This window comes from Rhinichthys klamathensis, unplaced genomic scaffold, assembly GCF_029890125.1.
Source record: "Rhinichthys klamathensis goyatoka isolate OS25496 unplaced genomic scaffold, OSU_Roscu_1.1 h1tg000264l_1, whole genome shotgun sequence".
NCBI lineage: Eukaryota > Metazoa > Chordata > Actinopteri > Cypriniformes > Leuciscidae > Rhinichthys > Rhinichthys klamathensis.
Window position 1 is genome coordinate 1,498,154 of NW_026606785.1, and position 20,057 is coordinate 1,518,210.

General features: G+C 40.2%; 1 pseudogene; it reads right to left on the bottom strand.

Moving 5' to 3' along the window:
• Positions 1 to 3,976: 3,976 nt before the first annotated feature.
• Positions 3,977 to 20,057, bottom strand: part of LOC130102003 (cilia- and flagella- associated protein 210-like) — a 47,407-nt pseudogene continuing 31,326 nt past the window's right edge.

Sequence of the window (20,057 nt, forward strand, 5' to 3'; positions counted from 1 at the left end):
TTGGAAGGTTTTATATATGAAGGAAACGACATCTGAATGTATTCTGCTTGAAAATGCACTTGTTTGATAAAAATGCCTTTTCTCAGCTTTTTGTCAAAAATGTTGTGTTTTTGACAAAACCTACCTCTGTTCAAGTGGCAATAAAAAAAGAACAAATGAAGATAAAATAAAATCGTTTTTTTGTTTAAAAGCAGAGGCTCAGATCTTTATTTTGATATATAGCATCTTCATATATTTGTCACGAGTCTATGATGGAGGACTCAAATGCAGAAATGTGTTAACAGGTTTTATTGAAAGACAGTAGACAAGACGAGAGATGGTGGTGGGTGAGGAGGTGAATAGTCCAAACAGTAGGCAGGGATGAGGCACAAAGACAGGCAGGCTGAGAGAGCGCTGAATCCAACCCAGGATGATAGTAGGAGGGAGGGTTAGTGATGTGACATTTGAACCGAGGCATCGGAGCTTGTGTCGAGAAAAAATGGGCGTGCCAGATGAAGCCGCGATTCGAGGCTTGTGTTGTTAACGTGAAAATCACGTGACTGATGACAAACGAGGCCTCGGTTTGTGTGGATACGTCATCGGTTCGGTCTGAGTGTCGCTTCCGGATAAAGGGGTTCGAAACTCGCGCCACCTTGTGGGTGTTGTCAGGAGTAGTAGAAGCTAGAAGCAGTTGTAGTGTCAGAGAGTCAGAGATCTCTCATTGTCGTTATTGTGTCATATATGTGTTAGGGCTGTATATTATTACATTATATCAGGTTAGAATAGTTATTATTAATAATAATTGTTATTATTAATTATAGTAGCTATATTATAGTCTTGTTATATTAATTAGATAAGATTATTTGGATTGCTTTGTATTTTTGGTAGCTTAGATTTTTGGATCTGGACTGCTTTTTCATTTGGATTGCCCTTTTGGATTTGTTTGCTTTTTATGACATCTTCCTTTATCCTGGTAATGGAGCCAGCAAGAAAGAGGAGATCCTCCCCTGTCTGGGCTCAACAGAAGCACCAGTATCTTCATTTATACCCGCTGGCACTGACATTTTATGTTCCCCTGCATCCTCTGTTCCTTGTGAAAGGATATTTTTCCAAGGCTGGAGAGGTTTTGTCCAAGAAGAGGGATTGTCTAAACCCCAACACACTTCAAAAAAATTAATTTTCTCAATAAAAATCTATTGAAATCCTTCCTTCATCCACCCCAAACTGTGGTGTTTACAGCAGTTTACTTTATTACACTCCTTCGAGTCCCTCCACCATAAGCACTGCACTCAACACAGTCCCTTTTGTTGTTCATACTGTCACTATCCAATTTTTTTTTGAATAAATGAATTAACTGTGTGTGTGACAGTTGTCTCTGTACAAGTAAATGCAGACAGAGAAAGATACACGTTTTATTTCATACCCAGGCAATGGACAAATGTCTGCACAGATCTCTTTATTATTGCAAATGAAAGGTTACAGAGAAATTAACAGTGAGAAGAAGATAAATAAATAAAACAGAGCGGGAGGGGGGCGGGTCATTGGTTCAGAATGAATTAATTTGCCTGCTATTTCTTTGCACAGTAGCTAGGTGTCACTAGTGAGCAATGCTGAATGAAGCTTCGAGTAATGAACCTTTGGGTGAAGCAATGGGCTGCGAGGTCTCAGTGGTTCAGGAAGCCTCATTTTGCCATCACTAGGGAGGGTAGACACAGAAGGCCAGCAAGAGACTGTCTTGCTGCTTGGCTGATGGTATAAGCGGCCAGGGAAGCTCAGCTTGGAGGACAAACTAGGGAAGACAAAAGACACAGAAAGCACAAGAAACGACGAGACTAGACGAGGAGATTTAAGTTAGCTCTGACTAGAAATTACTAGACTGTCAAACAAACAATGTAGCACAACGTCTATACAGAAGAACAACATCTAACGAACTGGCAACACATGAGGGCAAGAGAACACATATAAAGGGAGCTAAGAACAAGAGGAACAGGTGAGCACACTCAGACAAGGAACAGGTGACCACACTCAGGTAAACGAGGACTCAAACAAGGGAGCCGAGAACATGAGGAACAGGTGACAACACTCAGACAAACGAGGACTCAACTAGACAAGAGGGTGTGGTACAGGGAAACAAGGAGGCAGGAACAGAGGAGCACATGGCCAACACAAACAAAACCATATGTTAAAGCACAACACAAACATAGAGACATGAAACAAAGACAACACAGACAAAGCTGCCAGAGCAAGACCCTGATAATATTCATAGAAGAAAATATTCTGCGGGCCATTAAAGTTTAGCGAAAATCGTCAAAAACCCTGGCGGTGGCTGACAACTTTTTTTTTAAAAATGCTGGCGGGGAAAGAGTTAATAAAGAGTTGACTATTTAATGGGATGACCTAACTTTTTCACATGACCGGGGGTTATGAATCTATATCATTATATGATGAGAACAATAGTTTGAACTAAATGTCTTGAAAGGGTATAATTTTAAATGCTGTGTTGAAATTATGAATATAAGTGTTTCTTTGTTGTGACTGATGGCTTCCTGTTTCCGGTTTTCTGAGAACGATTTTATTGGTTGTTGATTGTTTTACGTCACTATGACTACGCTAGGACTTGCGATAATATCAAACATGTTTAATATGAAAGACTAGAGAAAGACTGGCATAAATCGGGTCGCCGACTGCAGATTATCACCTCACAATTAACGATCGAGACGACGGGAGCGCGCCGAGACTCCAGTAAGATTCCTAAAGACTGCCGGTCTTTAGTCTGGGACTGTGAAAATCCTTTGGTGTACGCCCGGCATAAGAAGTACGGAGCCCCCCACAATAAGAGAGCTACAAATGCAGTAACTCCAGTGCGATGCTGTCACTCACAGCTATGGTGTTGGGTTTGACGAGCTCTTTAGAGCGCATGTGCAGGTCCTCCCGCTGTTCAGCCGCTGCTATGACACTTTTGCTGTGACGATTCACTCCGTTCACACTGTCCTGCATGCGCTGCCAATCAGATTTGGACAAAACTAGGTCTGCTTCGTATTTCTCTATCTCCCAACTCACAACTGTATGCATTAGACAACAAATTTCCAAGTTATTATAAAAGCCATTCCTGATAAGCTGGAGTCGATGGTTGCGGTCAACACCTCTCATATTGCCGGATTGAGAGAAAAGCTTAACGCCGTGTGTGATGATGTGAATGAGGTGAAGACCAAAGTTTCCCAAGTCGAGTCATCACTGTTGAAAGAGAACAATTGGATCGGCGCATTGGAGTCCCGCATCACTGAATTGGAGCGGTATTCCAGACGTTGGAATTTGAAATTACACTGCCTGTCAGAAAATATCGATGAAAAAAATGTAAGGAGAGAACTGGTTGGCATTTGTCAGAAATTACTGCCAGAGCACGCTGACCATCTTCCGGATGTGATCGACACAGTGCATCATGTTGGTGTGAAGAAAATTCTGCCCGCGGTGTAATCATCCAGTTCTCTTCGCGTATACACAGAGCAGCAGTACGGGCGGCAGCCAAAAACTCCGCTTATCTACGGGAAAATGGTCTGCGTTTTAGAGAGGATCTTTGCAAGGCCGACAGAGATGGTAGAATGAAGTTGTGGCCGTTAGTCGACGAGGCACGGAAAGCAGGAAAGGTTGCCTACTTTGTAGCTGGTCGGGCCTTCGTGGAGAAAAAAAGAGATCTTTCCGCCAAGCTGAGTTCTCTCAACTTTGAGATAAGGTGTTCTGTTTACATGCTTGTTAAAAAATAAATTAATTTGTTTTTCATCGCCACTTGTTTTTTTCCTAGCTATTGTTCATATTTTGTCCGGTTATACCTACGAAACTACAGTTGATGTGGCACTTTTTGTTCTCATCAAAATATTGTTCAAGTGAATTCAATTTTTATTTTGATGTCTTTAACTTTAATTTCACTCAATGCAAAGAATCGAAATAGCCTTACCTTGTGTCAAATAGTAAACTGAGCAACAGGAGAACTGGATATTAATTATAAAAACGCTTGCACGCTCTTGCCGTATCTACGGACTGACCGCTTGTTCTTTAGGAGCGGGTAGATGTTTCTCCCTGCCTTCTCGGCTGTTTCGATGACTTGATTGGCGTATTTCTGGAACTGGGTTTCCTCCTCAACAATGAGAGCGGTGTTCTTTGCCACAAAGTCTTTCAGTTCTTTTTTCGCACGACGATTTGTGGTCTAATAACGTAAGACACGAACATGGAGGCCTTTCACTCTGTCGGTCTGGTATACTGCTTGGTTTCTGCTTTCTCAATGGCCTCCTTTCGTATCTGGGCCTGGTATTTCTCTTCTTCTATGTCGAGACGTTTCTTCTCCTCTTCTTCGATCGCCTTCAGCTTGCTGTGGACGCCAGCAGCGTAGGCGCCGGTGCCGTACTTTTGCAATCAGGCGTAGACAACGTAAACCATCCCGTGAGTTTCTTCTCTAAGAAATGTAATTCTGCCAAGCGAAAGTACTCCACTATCAAGCAAGAGACTTTGGCTTTAGTCCTGGCTATTCAACACTTCGAAGTGTATTTAGGTTCTACGGTACATCCAGTTAAGGTCTATACTGACCATGACCCACTCAAATTCCTCAGTCGCATGTACAATTCAAATCGTAGGTTAATGCGCTGGAGTCTATTGCTTCAACCTTTTAACCTCCAAATTGTGCATGTCCGGGGAATAGACAATATTATCGCAGATGCGTTGTCTAGGGTGGATGCTTAATAGTATTTAAAAAAATTTACTTGGAAAAAAACAAAAACGTTTTGTTTATTTTGAAAATGAACTTGCATGTGTCCTTATTTACTGAATATGGTCTATACATTTAGGTTATAGTTAATAATAATAAAACAACACTATATGTATATATATATATATAGATTGTTTTGGGATTTATTTTAATTTATTGGGCTTGCTAACCTAATGTAAGTCTGTGGCAATACTACGTATTGCGTCGCGCATAGTTGCGAATTGCCTGTGACTTAACCATATACGCCAAAATAATACATTCCTGTATAATTCTAACTTCTTTTCGCATGCAGATACCCCTTGAACCAGGTAGTGATTATTTATAGCTGGAACTCTATTGTCTGGGTTGGCTCAAACATTGAGCTGAAACACAGAATTCGTGAGTAAAAATGAGTGTTCTCATGTTCCAGGTATGGCGACAGGTCACCATTTCGGGGTGGGGGTATTACGTCCCCCAGCTCTGGTGTTTGTTCCTATACATGTGTTTGAGCGCAATGTCTCTTCCCCAATTACAGATGAGCCACACCTGAGCGAAGCCTACTTGCGCTATAAAAGGCTCCTGGGACCACACCTGAGCGCGCACACAGAGCCTGAGAACAGAGTCGATGCACAGCCGTGCTTTCTGTCTTTTGAGTGACTACCGTCCAGCCGTCCACCTGGAAGTAGAAAGCGTTCCGCCTTTGTTTTTTTTTGTTAACCTACTTATTATTTGATAACAATTCTGTTAAATAAACATACCCCTACTTTTGATACGAGCTGATCTGTGTGCGTCTCTCCTTTGTTAAGGGTGGTGTCCGTCTGCCCGTAACATAGTGGAGGCTCGTCCTGAGATCAATAGTTTAAGTCGGACTTTAGTGTTTAGTGTTAATTGCGGAACTTTTGAACGCTACAACATTTTGGTGAGTATTCTGGTGGGCAATTTTGATTGTCTGTTCCTTTGTTTAGTCGACTGTTTATTTTATTTTGGTGGATATCTCAGGAGGGGGCACGTGGGACGCCTCGAGCTGAGTAAGCCACTGAAGATTGCGTAGGTATTTAGGATTTTTTTGGGGGTTTTATGTGTAGTTAGTTAGAGAAGTTGGACAACATTTTGCCTATCAGAATACCTTTTAGTTTAGTTGTATAGCTTGTGATATATTGTGGCATATCGCCTATTTAGTGAGCGCTGGTACTCTGTATGTACTAGCGTATTGGTTAAATTTGTGGATGGACATTAAAATTCGTGGTCGTTTGTAGCCTATATTGTGCTTTTCTACTTGATTTTGGTGCGCTTTAAGCGTCTTTTCGCGTTATAAATGGCAACAGAGGAAGCTACCTATTATTTGATAACCCTTCTATTAAATAAACATACCCCTACTTTTGATACGAGCTGATCTGTGTGCGTCTCTCCTTTATGTTAAGGGTGGTGTCCGTCTGCCCGTAACGACAAGTTATTTAAAAAAGCTCTGATTATTATACATTATTTTCAGATATTTTGTTGTGCAGTATTTTTTTTTTTTTTATTGAAGGAAAAGGAAAACAATACAACAATAACACAATATAGAATTTCCATTCACAGATACAATTTATCCTTTCCCCCCTTTTTTGTTTTTTCCACCCACTTTTTAAACATATATGTACATGTACACGGACACATATACACATTACAAAAAAAATAAAAAAAATAAAAAAACCTAAAACAAAACACTCTAATAAGACTTATTAGAAATAAGTAAATTAGATCACAGAGTGTCGTGTTAGAAATAATAAACAACCCCCCACCCACTCAGCTCACCATGACCAACACACATATTACTGGTTAATTATGCAATACAAACAGTACAATAATAACAGGCACACATTCAATTGGGTAGTACCTTTAAATTTGCGAAATAGGAAATAAAGGGTTGCCATTTAAGGAAACATTTGACTGTACATCCTCTCAATGTATATTTAATTTTCTCAAGTTTTAAAAAATACATGATGTCTCTGAGCCAACGGGAGATAGAAGGATATTTAGCAGACTTCCAATGTAGCAATAAGGAGCGTCTTGCTAGTAAGGATGTGAAAGCTATGATGTCCTTTTGTGTACGGTTAAGTGCCATTGAGGGGTCAGGAATCCCAAATATAGCAATCAGAGGACAAGGTTGGAGATTTACCCCAAGAACAGAGGACATAATATTAAAATAAGCCACCCAGAAATCTACCAAATCAGGACAAAAAAAAAAAACATTTGGCTAAGATGACAAGGGGAGCCATGGCATTTATCACATTTGCCTTCCACTTCTGGATATATTTCAGATAGTCTAAGCTTAGAGAAATGTACCCTATGTAAAACCTTGAATTGAATAAGTCCAAGACGAGCACAAGAGGTGGTAGAACGTATCCTCTCTATGGCCTGTTCCCAAGACTGTATTTGTATTCCCAGTTCCCTTTCCCATGTACCCTTAAGTTTGGCATTTGAAAAGTCGCTAAAAGCTAAGATAATGTCATATAGCTTTGAAATGATTCCCCTGTGATGAGGGACAAATGAAAGCATGGTTTCCCACCGATGCACTGGAGGTAAAGAAGGGAAATTAGGGAAACACTTAGCCACAAAGTTGCGAGTTTGAAAATAGCGAAACAGATGAGTAACAGGGAGTTCAAAGCGAGATGAGAGATTGGTAAAGCTATCAAAGACACCATCTACATATAAATCTCTGAATTGCAAAACACCCTTGTCATACCACAGTGAAAATGTCGAGTCCGAAAGTGATGGAGGAAATAAATGGTTGTTATTGATAGGACCTAAGGAAGATGCATCTACAAATTTAAAGTGTCCTCTAAATTGATACCAGATTTTGAGTGTGTTAAGAACCACTTGATTATCAGTGTATAGAGAAGGTTTCGTAGGTAAAGAGGAATAAAGTAGAGCAGGTATAGAAGATCCCCTAGAGGATGACAGTTCTAGTTTACACCAAGAGGATCCAGGGGATTTTAACCAGTAGCAAAGTTTATGGATGTGAGCCGCCCAATAGTAAGTTAAAAAATTAGGTAATGCCAGTCCTCCATTAAGTCTGCATCTCTGCAGTAGAGTTTTACGAATCCTAGGTGATTTTCCACCCCAAATAAAAGAACAAATTATCTTATCAAATGAGTCAAAGAAATGTTTTGGCAGAAAAAGAGGAATTGACTGGAATAAAAAAAGAAATTTCGGTAAAATATTCATTTTAACAACATTAATCTTGCTTAATCTTAATAAACAAAAAGGGGGAGGTTACCCCATCTTTGAATATTAGATGTAATCCTAGGCCCTGTCCACACGGACACGGGTATTTTTATAACCGTGACTTTTTTTACGCGGTTCGGCTGTTCGTCCACACGAAAACGCACTGAAACCGAACATTTTTGAAAACCCCTGCCAGGGTGAGGATTTTCAGAAACGCCGGTTACAGTGTTGTCGTGTAGACAGTGAAACCGGGGGTTTTGCCTTGCGACGTCAGAGTGTGCGCCGTTATCAGCTGTGTTTGACATCAGATTTGCGCTTCTGATTGGCCAACGTGGCTTTAGGGTTAAGGTTTATATCGCCGCCTGCTGGCGTGGCATGCTCTTGACCGCGCTTGATTGTGTGTTTTTACGTTTTCATGTAGACGGAGACCGAGCATGTGTGGACGGGATTTTTTTTAAAAACGCTGTAGGAAAAACTCCGGTTATAAAAATACCCGTGTCCGTGTGGACATGGCCCTAGAGATAAGGGGAGTGAAATTCGCAGACGCAAGGCTAGATAAAGAACGAGTCACGTTAACACCTAGGTATTTGAACCCTGATGGACTAAATCGAAAAGGCAAATCTGACTGTTGCAACTGACATGCTGCAGTATTAATGGGAAAACACTCACTTTTCTCCAAATTTAATTTGTAACCTGAAAAAGCGCTGAAGTTCTCCAGAATACCCAAAACCGCAGGGATGGGAAGTGTAGGATCAGTTATATACAATAACAAATCATCCGCATAAAGTGATAATTTATATTCGAATCCATTACGGGTGATACCTTTGAATAAAGGGGAAGATCTTAATGTAATTGACAGAGGCTCGATAGCAATAGCAAAGAGCAAAGGTGATAAAGGACAACCTTGGCGAGTTCCACGTCCAAGGGCAAAATAATCAGAATAAACATCATTAGTATGAACACTAGCCTTGGGGGATGAGTAAAGGAGGCGAATCCAAGAAATACATTTTTCACCAAATCCAAATTTTTTCAGAACTGCAAACAAGTATTCCCACTCTACCATATTGAATGCCTTTTCGGCGTCTAAAGAAATCACAAGCTCAGGAAGTTCAGCCGAGTGTTTTGAGTAAATTATATTGAAAAGTGTACGGGTATTAAAAAACAGTTGACGTCCCTTTATAAAACCATTTTGCTCATCAGATATAATATGAGGAAGCACATTCTCTAAGCGGGATGCAATTACTTTAGCCAATACCTTGACGTCAGCATTAAGCAAAGACAATGGTCTGTAAGACCCACAGGAGGTCGAATCTTTGTCCTTTTTGAGAAGGAGAGTGATAGTGGCTTGTGTCAAGGTTGGTGGTAATGAACCACTTTCTAGGGATTCATTGAATACGGATAAAAGTAACGGTGCCAATTTGCCAATAAATGTTTTAAAAAATTCAATCGGAAACCCATCGGGGCCTGGGGCTTTATTAGATTGCATAGCATTAATTGCTATTAATACTTCTTCAAGAGAGAGTGGAGAGTCCATTTGCGTGGCAGTATTTGTATCAATGACAGGGTTCGAAAGATTCTGAAGAAATGTATTAATTTTAGTGTTGTCAGTAGGAAATTCAGATTTATATAATAAAGAGTAAAATGATTTAAAAATAGCCTTAATTTCCAAGGGGTCTGTAGTAATAGTGTCATACGTGTTTTTAATAGTAGGTATCAGACGGGAAGTGGCCTGCCGTCGTAACTGATGTGCCAGTAAACGACTTGCCTTGTCGCCACATTCGTAGTATGAGCCACGGCTGCGTAATAGCAAGCGCTCTGCCTCTTTAGTTGAGATGAGATCAAATTCTGCTTGCAGATCAAGACGCTGCTTAAGAAGTTCTGGAGAAGGGTTCAGCGCGAATCTTTGATCAAGGTCCCCAATCACAGATGTAAGTGCATTAAGCCTGGCATTAATCTTTTTATTAGAAAGAGCAGAATAAGAAATAATTTGACCTCTCAGGTAACAGCAATGTCTCCCACAGCAATGAATATGAAGATGAGTCATTATGATTGAAAGACAAGAACTCATCAATAGAGTTTGAAATGAATTTGCAGAATTCCTGGTCTGCCAAAAGGAGAGAGTTAAATCTCCAAAGTGGTGGGCTACGTTTATAGGTAGAAAGTTGAATATCTAATAGTAAAGGTGAATGGTCGGAGATTACAATACCTAAATAGTCCGAAGAATTAACACATTAATTAAGCGTACGGTCAATAAAAAAATAATCAATCCTAGAATATGAATGGTGCACCTGGGAAAAGAAAGAGAATTTTTTAATAGAGGGGTTACGAGATCTCCATCGATCAATAAGACCATACTGTTTCATAAAATCAGAGAAAGTTTTAGACATAGCAGATTGAGATAGATTTCGAGGATTAGACCGATCTAAGATTGGGTCGAAAACACAATTTAAATCCCCAACGAAAATCAGCAGGTGTGTATTCAAGAAGGGGATGTTACTCAGCAATCTGTTAGCGAATTCAACATCATCGAAGTTCGGGGCATATACATTCACCAACAAAACCTTTTTTTGCATCAGGGTACCAGCAACCATGAGGTATCTGCCATTCCTATCAGCAATAACGTCAGTGGATGAGAACTGGACTTTTTTGTTAATTAGAATAGCGACTCCCCTAGCTTTTGAATTAAAGTTTGAGTGAAAGACTTGACCTACCCAAGGGCAATCTAACCTAACATGGTCTTTAACACGAAGATGAGTCTCCTGCAAAAAAGTAAATCAGAGTTTAAACGTTTCAAGTGTGCAAAAACCTTAGATCTCTTAACAGGATTACCCATACCTCTGATATTCCAACTGATGAATCTGAGAGGTGTGCCTGACCCAGCAATGCTGGGATCTATATTGCCATTAACCATTTGAAAAAAAAAGAAGAATTTATTTTTGAAAATGATCATATAGAGCCGAGGTGGGCCCCCCTCCCCTCCCAACATACCCCTAAACACAAATGCACCCAAAGTCCCCATATAACCACAGAACAAAGGAGACAGCAGTGCTTCCCACAGTAAACAAAAGTTGTCCACAACACCGTTGAACAACTCGGAGACCATGCAAACCAAACAAAAGTAAGAGAAGAAAAAAAGAGAAAAAAACTCCCGCCGATCTCAACACTATTTAACGTTAAACATATGCGCATGAATACAGTAAAGCACGCAAAAATACAAATAACAGTGGGCCCTCAGTCCTGTGCAAATAGATGCAGAAAGCATAAAATGAGGTAATGTTGATCAGATCTAGTAAGTGCAGCAAGCTAGAAAACCACCTAATACTAAACAAATTAAGACTGGTGTATTCACAACCTCTAAGGAATAGGCCTACTAGAACATAGATCAGAAACGCTGTTGGAGCTCACCCAGGAACCAAAGTTTTGACAAAGTCGCTGGCTTCCTCCGCAGAAACGAAATCCTTTTCAACACCGTTGTATGTGATGCGAAGACGCGCTGGATGAAACAGACCATATCGAGCACCGTCAATGCCACGAAGTTGACGTCTGACCTCGTTGAATGCAGCCCGAGCTATCTTGACAGTGTGGTCAGGGAAAACTGAGACGGTCGCGTCTCTGACTTAAATCTGCCGGAGCTCTCTCGCGCGGCGCAGAATGTCAACACAGTCACTGTAATAATGAAATCTGCACACAATGGCTCGTGGACGATCACCAGGCTTGGGTTTGGGTTGGAGGGTCCGGTGGGACCGGTCCAAAAGCGGCTCCTTTTCCAGATTGAACGCTTCCTTCAGTAAGGCGGCCACAGCAGCCGTGGTACAGGTGTCAGGGCCCTCCGGTACTCCCACTATCCTGATGTTGTTACGCCGTGATCTGGACTCCAAGTCTTCACATTTATTTTCCAGCATGGCTATGTTAGCTGTGAGGCGCTCGATAGTTGTTTTCATCTCGGCGATGTCATCTGAGCACTCGGTGAGTGCGTGCTCCATCTCTCCGACCGTACCTTTTAGCTCAGACATGGTAGCATCGGTAGCAGCTTTATCATTCGCCAGCTGTGACTTCACCGCTTGCAGGTCAAGCTTAATAGTAGGCAAAGCATCCCCGAGAGTATCCTGGAGTTCCTTTTTAAAAATATCAGCAATATCTTTCCTCACCGAGGCCAATAACTCGAGCTTGAGTGCAGCGATGTCAAGGTTGGCATCCGTCGAGGTGCCCTCGACCTCTGAGGTAACAGATGATCCACTCGAAGACGCGGTTGCAACTTGCAGACCAGGCCGCAGTTGTGTCTGAATAGTTTTGCGAGTTTTAGAAATCTTTCCAGCCATCTTATGCAGTCCGGAGTTAGACTTTTTAGTAAAAAATGTTGCGGAGTAAGAATATACTAAATATGTAACGAAAAAGCGCAGAAAAATAACAATATTAACTGAAATCGGCAGGAGCTAACAAACTCACGTCCTACTCCATTGATGCTCGGCAGCGCCCCCCTGTTGTGCAGTATTTTGAATTCTTTAAAAACCTTGTTTTCTCGAGCCTTTTCTCCGACCGTTCTGGACGACACCTGTTCTATCTAAGGCTGTTGACATTTTAACCCTCTGGGGTCTGAGGGGTTTTCTGGGTCCCTGAGGTGTTCTGACATGCTCTAACATTTGCGCTTATTTCTGTTACTTGTGACATTTTCATGGCTAAAGTCTTATTACACTCGCCTTCAGCTTGCTGTGGACGCCAGCAGCGTAGGCGCCGGTGCCGTACTTTTGCAATCAGGCGTAGACAACGTAAACCATCCCGTGAGTTTCTTCCCTAAGAAATGTAATTCTGCCCAGCGAAAGTACTCCACTATCAAGCAAGAGACTTTGGCTTTAGTCCTGGCTATTCAACACTTCGAAAGTGTATTTAGGTTCTACGGTACATCCAGTTAAGGTCTATACTGACCATGACCCACTCAAATTCCTCAGTCGCATATACAATTCAAATCGTAGGTTAATGCGCTGATTGCTTCAACCTTTTAACCTCCAAATTGTGCATGTCCGGGGAATAGACAATATTATCGCAGATGCGTTGTCTAGGGTGGATGCTTAACAGTATTTTTTTTAAAAGCTGAACGCACTTTCTTTCATTTGTTGTATGTATGTGTATTGGAGTGCTTTTCCTTCTTCTTTAGCTTTTTGAGCTTGAAGTTTTTGCTTCTCCATGAAGATTTGATCTGCTTCCTTCTTTGCATTCAGCATCTTCAGAGCTTTCTGTTCCAGCTCTTGCCTCTGATATAGAGTTGAGAAAAATGTTTATTTCAATAAATGCATTTCAAATTCTATATATAAACCGTGTGATGCTCATAAACCCAGCATCACTGTGGTAAAATTAAGCAATAAGCCCCGCGAAGCCGTGTTTTACAGTGGAACAGCTGAGGGACGTTGTTAGGCATGACGCGGAGCGGAGATTTAAAAATGTTTACATGTCGTTAGCCTCATAGCTATTATGCTATGAGACTAACGATGTATAAAAACATTAGGAATAGGTAATTTACCCTGGATTCTCTGTGTGCAGAGATAGATTTCAACATGGCTGCATGTTTTTCTTCTTTCTCGCGCTGCACTCGGGCCCGTCTGGCCTCACGTTCAGCGACTGCTTTTGCGATGATATCTTCCTCATTGCTGATTTTTTCCTGCTTCTGCACGGCTAACTTCTGTATAACAGTCTCTCTATGTCTTTGACGCTCTAAAAGGCAAAAATAAAGACAAATACAAGCCCAGTTCTGAGACAGTGGAAAGAATTATACTTTCTCCAGGCTTCCCACTCAGTGAACTTCCATTAATTCAATAACCTTCCCAGTTAGATGTGATTCATGAATGAGCAAGTTGTAAGAATGTGGATGTCAAATTATATGTCAATGTTCCCAAAATACCTTTCACAGACAAATTAAAGATTGGAACTGGTTTGCAAGCACGTTTGAATTTGAAACAAACACTTAGAGCAGTTTCTAGTTGATTAAATACACCCGAATAACTAAGTTAGCGAAACTCAAATAATTTGAGGTAATCAGTTACATCAAATTGTTTAAGTTAAGAAATTGAATGTGTAAGTAAGCAGAGTTTGCAGATTTTTGTTTTGTAATCATATATTTTAATTGCTTTTAACTTGAAATATCTGAGTAAGATAATTCATACACAACTTAAAACTCTCATGTAATCTCAACTTCAATATTTTTAGTAGTGGAAACTTGGCTAGATTTAACAAGCCAATTCAATAAGTGCTACCTATAGTATCAGCATATCATAGCCCTTGCGGAATGAGTACATCAACTTAAAGTAACACTATGTAGTTTTTCAACCTTCATAATATATTTCCAAGACCCTTGTGATGGGACATCGACTTAAAATAAGTTAAATGACACGTCTGCCATAGCCTGACGTGGTCTGTATCGCTTTTACTGGGACTATGTAACTTCGGGTTTCGGGTAGGAACCCGTGCACTAAAAGAACTACAAAATTCGACTGCTTTACGGCATACGTCACTTCCCCCACCACTTCCTCAAATTGTCTGTGGCCATTGCAGACATCCCAAGTCTCCCGGGAGTCTCCTGCGTCTCCCTGATGCCCGCAAATTAGTTCAGATCTGCCGGAATCTAGAGCGCGCATGCGAGACAGAACATACTGCGCGCATAACATACATAGCGCGAGCACGGCTGAGAGAGAGAGAGCGAGAGACCTTGCGAGGGTGCCTCACGAAAGCTAGTCAACCCGCCACCAGCCGCCCCCCCCCCCGTCAACAATCCAGTCACCAAGATATACCTCCCTGAAATGACTTCTTGCAGGTTGGGATGTCTGCCATTGTTGATTCCAAAGCCGGTGCTGGATAAACAGCGAGCGTGCGCGTGCGACAGTCGGCTGCAGAAGGCTAAATTATTTACGACAGCAGTAATGGACAATTCTGCTTCCAAACTGTATGGCGACCGCTGAGGAAAAATCACATGGTGTTGCTTTAAAACATTTAACACACACTGTTCTCAAACCAAACTCGTCACCGGCCATGATGGTAACTCCCCAAAAAACCCAACATAACAGAAACTCTTCTAAACTAGCGTAACAAAACATTAAACACTACTAAATCTCCCACTTAACATTAATCTGGCACAAAAACCATTATATGACACTTAATTTTAGCATTTACTCTCCCTTTTGAGTGTCATTGCAAAGCATGCTGGGAAATAAAAATCCCAGCCCAGATTCAGTTAAATTTAAGTTTGTCAAAATTAAAAGAAACAAGTTCATAGAACTCAAAACAACGAAACAATTCAACTTACTTAAAATGTGTCACTTTTTGTGAACTCAAAAGAAAAAATAAATGTTAAAATATTCATAAAATTGTAAGTATCGTATATTAATTTGATGGAACTAATTTGTATAATGTGAGTTGGCCCTACTCAAAACAATGGATTATTTTGAGCGTTAGGGTTTACAGTGTTAGGAAGCTAAAAATAAAAATATTAGATGAGAAACTTTAACCTTGAACTTAGAAATGTTGCCTTGGCAACTAATTGAAATAACATTTCACTTTGTAAGTTGAAGTACTAAAATTACTAAAACTGAAGTAAATATAAAATAAAACTCAAAAGAAATCAAATTAAAAAACAGGGGGAAAAATGACAAAAGCACACAATTCTGAAAATAATAATAAAAGGTCATTCAAAACATTGCTAAATACTGTATACTATAAATAATACTAAAATATCACTGGAAGCCCATGATCTCTAGAGATTCACAGTTTTAAAGTAACAAAAATGCCTAAAATGCGCCCAAAGTTATTTTATCTATTGTCTAAGCATTTAATATATAAATGTTAGTATGGGTTGGAAGTGTTTAACATAATTAATCAGCATGCTGTGTTTTTGATGCGTGTTAGCCCTCATAAATGTGCAAAAATGCTCCTGAAAATAAAGAAGTTAATTTCTGACACTAATGAGTGTGATTAATATCCACCACAGGACGCATTTCCATTGTCTTATGTACAATACCTAAATGTTTCCTCCTGTTTTTCTCTCCTCATTCTCGTCACTTTTTCGCTCTGGCTGGCGATCTGCTTTCTCTTCTCCTCCTCTTCCCCTTGCCTCCGAGCCTCCGCTGCTTTTGTCAGCTCTCTGTTGGTCAAATGGTCCTGATGGAAGACAGAAGAAGGGATTTCAAAACCGCATCTGATTCGATCTGCTTTTACAGTGTGTAAGGACTCAAGGGCGGATCTAATCCTTGGGGAATTTGCATATCATAATTAATAATTGGTAATTAATAATTATTCATGCATGTTTGGATTAGATCAGTCTTACATGTTAATAAATCTCCCGATAAGGGAGGATCTGTCATTTTACCTGCATGCATGCATGTGAATCCTTGAAATTAACCACAAGTTGATTGCAATTAATTACACGGACCACGTTTCACAAAAAAGGTAAAATGAATTAGCTCAATTGTCAGTATAATATTTGTGGGGATCCACAATATCATCGTACTTTATAGGATTTCAGGAAACGCAATTCTCTGGCCAGAAGAATTGGGTTTCCCGCCCTATAAACACATACTCTTTAAGGTATATTTAATTTTAGTAAGCTTGTAGCAAGATCTTTGGCACTTAAGGGACTTGAAGCTGAGCAAAGAGACAGTACATCAATCAAATGAATATATAATTAATTTAATAGAGGCATGACTACTTATGTATTTACTACGGTTACAGGGGATATATGTATTTACAAACATAATAAACAAACAAAACACGATAATAAGACATCAATGAACGAGAAATGCGTAAAGTTTGGACAATGGATAACTTACAGGCGTGAGCGAGTAAGAGGGAGAGAGAGAGGGAGGGGGAGAGAGAGAGAACATTAGCAGAATTCCTCCTAAGACATTCACCTCTCTGATTACAACACAAAACATCATCTTAAAGCTTCTTAGAAGCTCTATAAAGAGATTATACTTGCACAAGTTATGTTATGGTCTCTCTGTGTCGAGGCATTCCTGTACGGCCCTGTCTGGCCGCGTGAGCTGAGTCCTTTGTGTGTGAGGAAGCGTCACGTGGGTTGCTTGGCGCGCGTGTTGAACGGAGGTTCAAAGTCTTTGGGGTAACATTACCAAAGGGAAATAGTTCGGCTAAATTAGTTTCACTTCGTGGAAGTGAACTGAGTCAACTACGGAAAACAAAACTTTGACTAACAAAAAAGAAATAAAGATCTCTACGGTGAAATCACGCGGAGTTAACGTTACATCTTTGCATGGCTGGTGAAGAAGCGCGTGTGCATCTCTCGGTCCGTCGCGTCACGTGGTCACGTGCGCGTGTTTCTCCTTCATAGCGAGGCGCGCTCGTTTTTAAAGGCTTGTAGTTGGATTTGCTGAAGAGATTTGTCACGCGGTGTTCCTTTCACTTCGTGGAAGTAAACACTGAGACTAATCTAAAACTGAAAAACACAAACTAAACTAGAAACAAATTAAAGAAAGGCGAAGAGCTCGCCTGGAGGCGAGATGTTACATTATGACACGAGGACAAGCGAAGGAAGAGGGAGTTTAGCCTGCGGTTTGTCCTTTTGAAGACCTGACGTTTCCGCCTTCTTTTGGAAGAGGGTCCAATCAGGAGCTGTCCCTTTGGAGGGAGATTTTATGACCCTTTGTGTTATAACCAGGCATTTAAATCTCTAGTTTCATTGGGTGTTCAAGAGAAGAATCTTCACAATTCTTATAATACTAATGTGTCACAAAGTTTAGCAAAATGTAATGTCAATTAACAAATGGGGAACGAAGATTGGAGTTTATCGAGACCAAACTTGCCACAAATGGATTTGGTTAAACCTTAGTTGGCAAAGTTTGAAACATTATCCCATTAGAGTTGTCGAGAAACATAGACCAAACCACAGAAAGGCAACTCATGAAATAGGGAACTTAGATACATTTGTTCATACAATTCTCAAGGGGATATATAATAGAATATATCCATGAATGCAGAATTCATTTCTCCTTCTTAGTTAAATCCAGAGAGAGTGAGACACAACAATTCTGGGGATCGACAGTTATATGTAAAATGCATAATGATAAAGTCACAGTTATTCCAATGTAACCCGGACAACAAACACATATAAAACACATTGAATATATCTGGTTAAATGTCTTTTAAAAAGAGAAGTTTCTTTCTCTTGAGCATCAAATTCCAAGTCAGTCATAAAAATGTCTCGTAACTGGACACCACGCTCTGTCCTGAGCGGGCTTCACTTGTGGGGGATGCGTGTGTGTGTGTGTGCGTGTGTGTGTGTGTGTGTGTGTGTGTATAAATTTACATTCCAGGCTTTTTGGGTCTTTAGCAGGATGTACTTAGTTATTCAGATTCACCCTCGCCCAGTCCTTACAAGTGTGAATGTTGTCCAACAACCGGCTTACACGAAAAGCATTCATTCTGTTTCTCTTCACTTCTCGATTCTGGCGCTCTTTGATGCCCTGTTCCCTCAGATGAAGATCTCGGAGTTGCTTCATCTCTTCAGCCTCCCTTCTCCTCTCCTGCTCCTTCTTCATGTCATGCTCCTTAACCCTAATAAAGGAGGAAACGTCAGACACATTGACACATTAAGGTGATTCCCAGCTAACAGGGAATGTTCTCAGAACTTTAGATACGGTTCTCTCAAAGTTACGAACAAACGTTCTTCTAGTAACATTATGTTTGTTCAAAGTTATCTGGTCTTTAATCATGTTCTCAAATCATTAACACAAAACAGAACTTATACATAATTCGTGGAGTGTTTTTTTTTTACAGAAAAAGTAACAACATTAACCCTCTGGGGACCAGGAACGAGCCGGCGCGTTTTGCTCGTTTTTTTCACATAGCAGAAAAATAGACTTAAAGTACTACCATCATTTCTGTTCATATAGAGTTAAGAAATATGAGAAAATAATCTGTTAAATGTCTACTTTTTTATGTGCCCACATACAATCGAAATAAAATATTGTGCTTTTGTAAAATAAAGAAAATAAACAGGGTGTGCGTTCTGCCTCTCAGTCACCGTGAACTTTTTTTCTGGAGCACGTCTCTAAACATAAAAAAAACCCCAGCAAATACTATTCACCCAGCCATAAGCAATATATCTTTTAAATCATTTGAGTTTGTACTTTTAAATGATCCGATTCAAAACTAAAATTAATATTCTCCGTTTATGTCATCTATATAAAAAGAGAGACGTGTCAGCCCGTCTCATTACCGTTCTCTCAGCTGATTATCTCTGGTAATGTGACACGCCCACGGAGAGCACGCGCTATTCAAACGCAAATATGTGAAGCAACACATTGAGACGCGTTAACGCCCATAAACTCTGAAAACACACATTATTTTTTAGTCAGATTAATCTACTGTCGTCTTGCGCGGCTATATGAGGAACAATCCTGGGACAATTTACCACAGAACAAGTGCTGGTTTATTTTCACTTCGAGGAGCAACAGATTCAGCTGAGAAGTAAGTGTTTTATGCAAGTGCTTTGTTCTAATCGCGATATAGAATAACGTTAGTGTCTGTAAACGGAAAAATAGCATACTGTTTAAATGTAAATCATGTTTGTGTGTGTGTGTGTGTGTGTGTGTGTGTGTGTGTGTGTGTGTGTGTGTGTGTGTGTGTGTGTGTGAATGAATGAATGAACGAACGAACGCACAGATACGTACTGTTACAGACTCTAAAATAGACATCAAATAAGCTTTTGTTAGGAGTTTCTGCTCATATGTTAAATATATAGTATGTTTTGTCAATAAACTAATCAACTAAGATGTTATAGTGTTTGTTCAAGCTATATCAAAATAATGAATCCTCAACTTTGAAATATGTATGATCAAACTAAGACATTTATGGAAAAAGACAATTTTCTTTTCAAGATGTTTCCAACTCTAACTTTGAACTGAAAAAAAAAACCATGTCTATATGGTGAAGGGTGTGTGATAGAAGTGTCCAGACGTATGCACCCTGTATTTTCCTTATATAAATCCAAACAATCTAAAAGCCATTCTTTTTTAAATCTCCTCATTCTTTGTGCAAGGCTCCTGTAATGATATGGCCTGATAGCACCTAATAGGGCCATATTATGGGAGGGTCTTTGTCTTTCTCAGGTGTGAAATGCCATACATATTAATGAGAG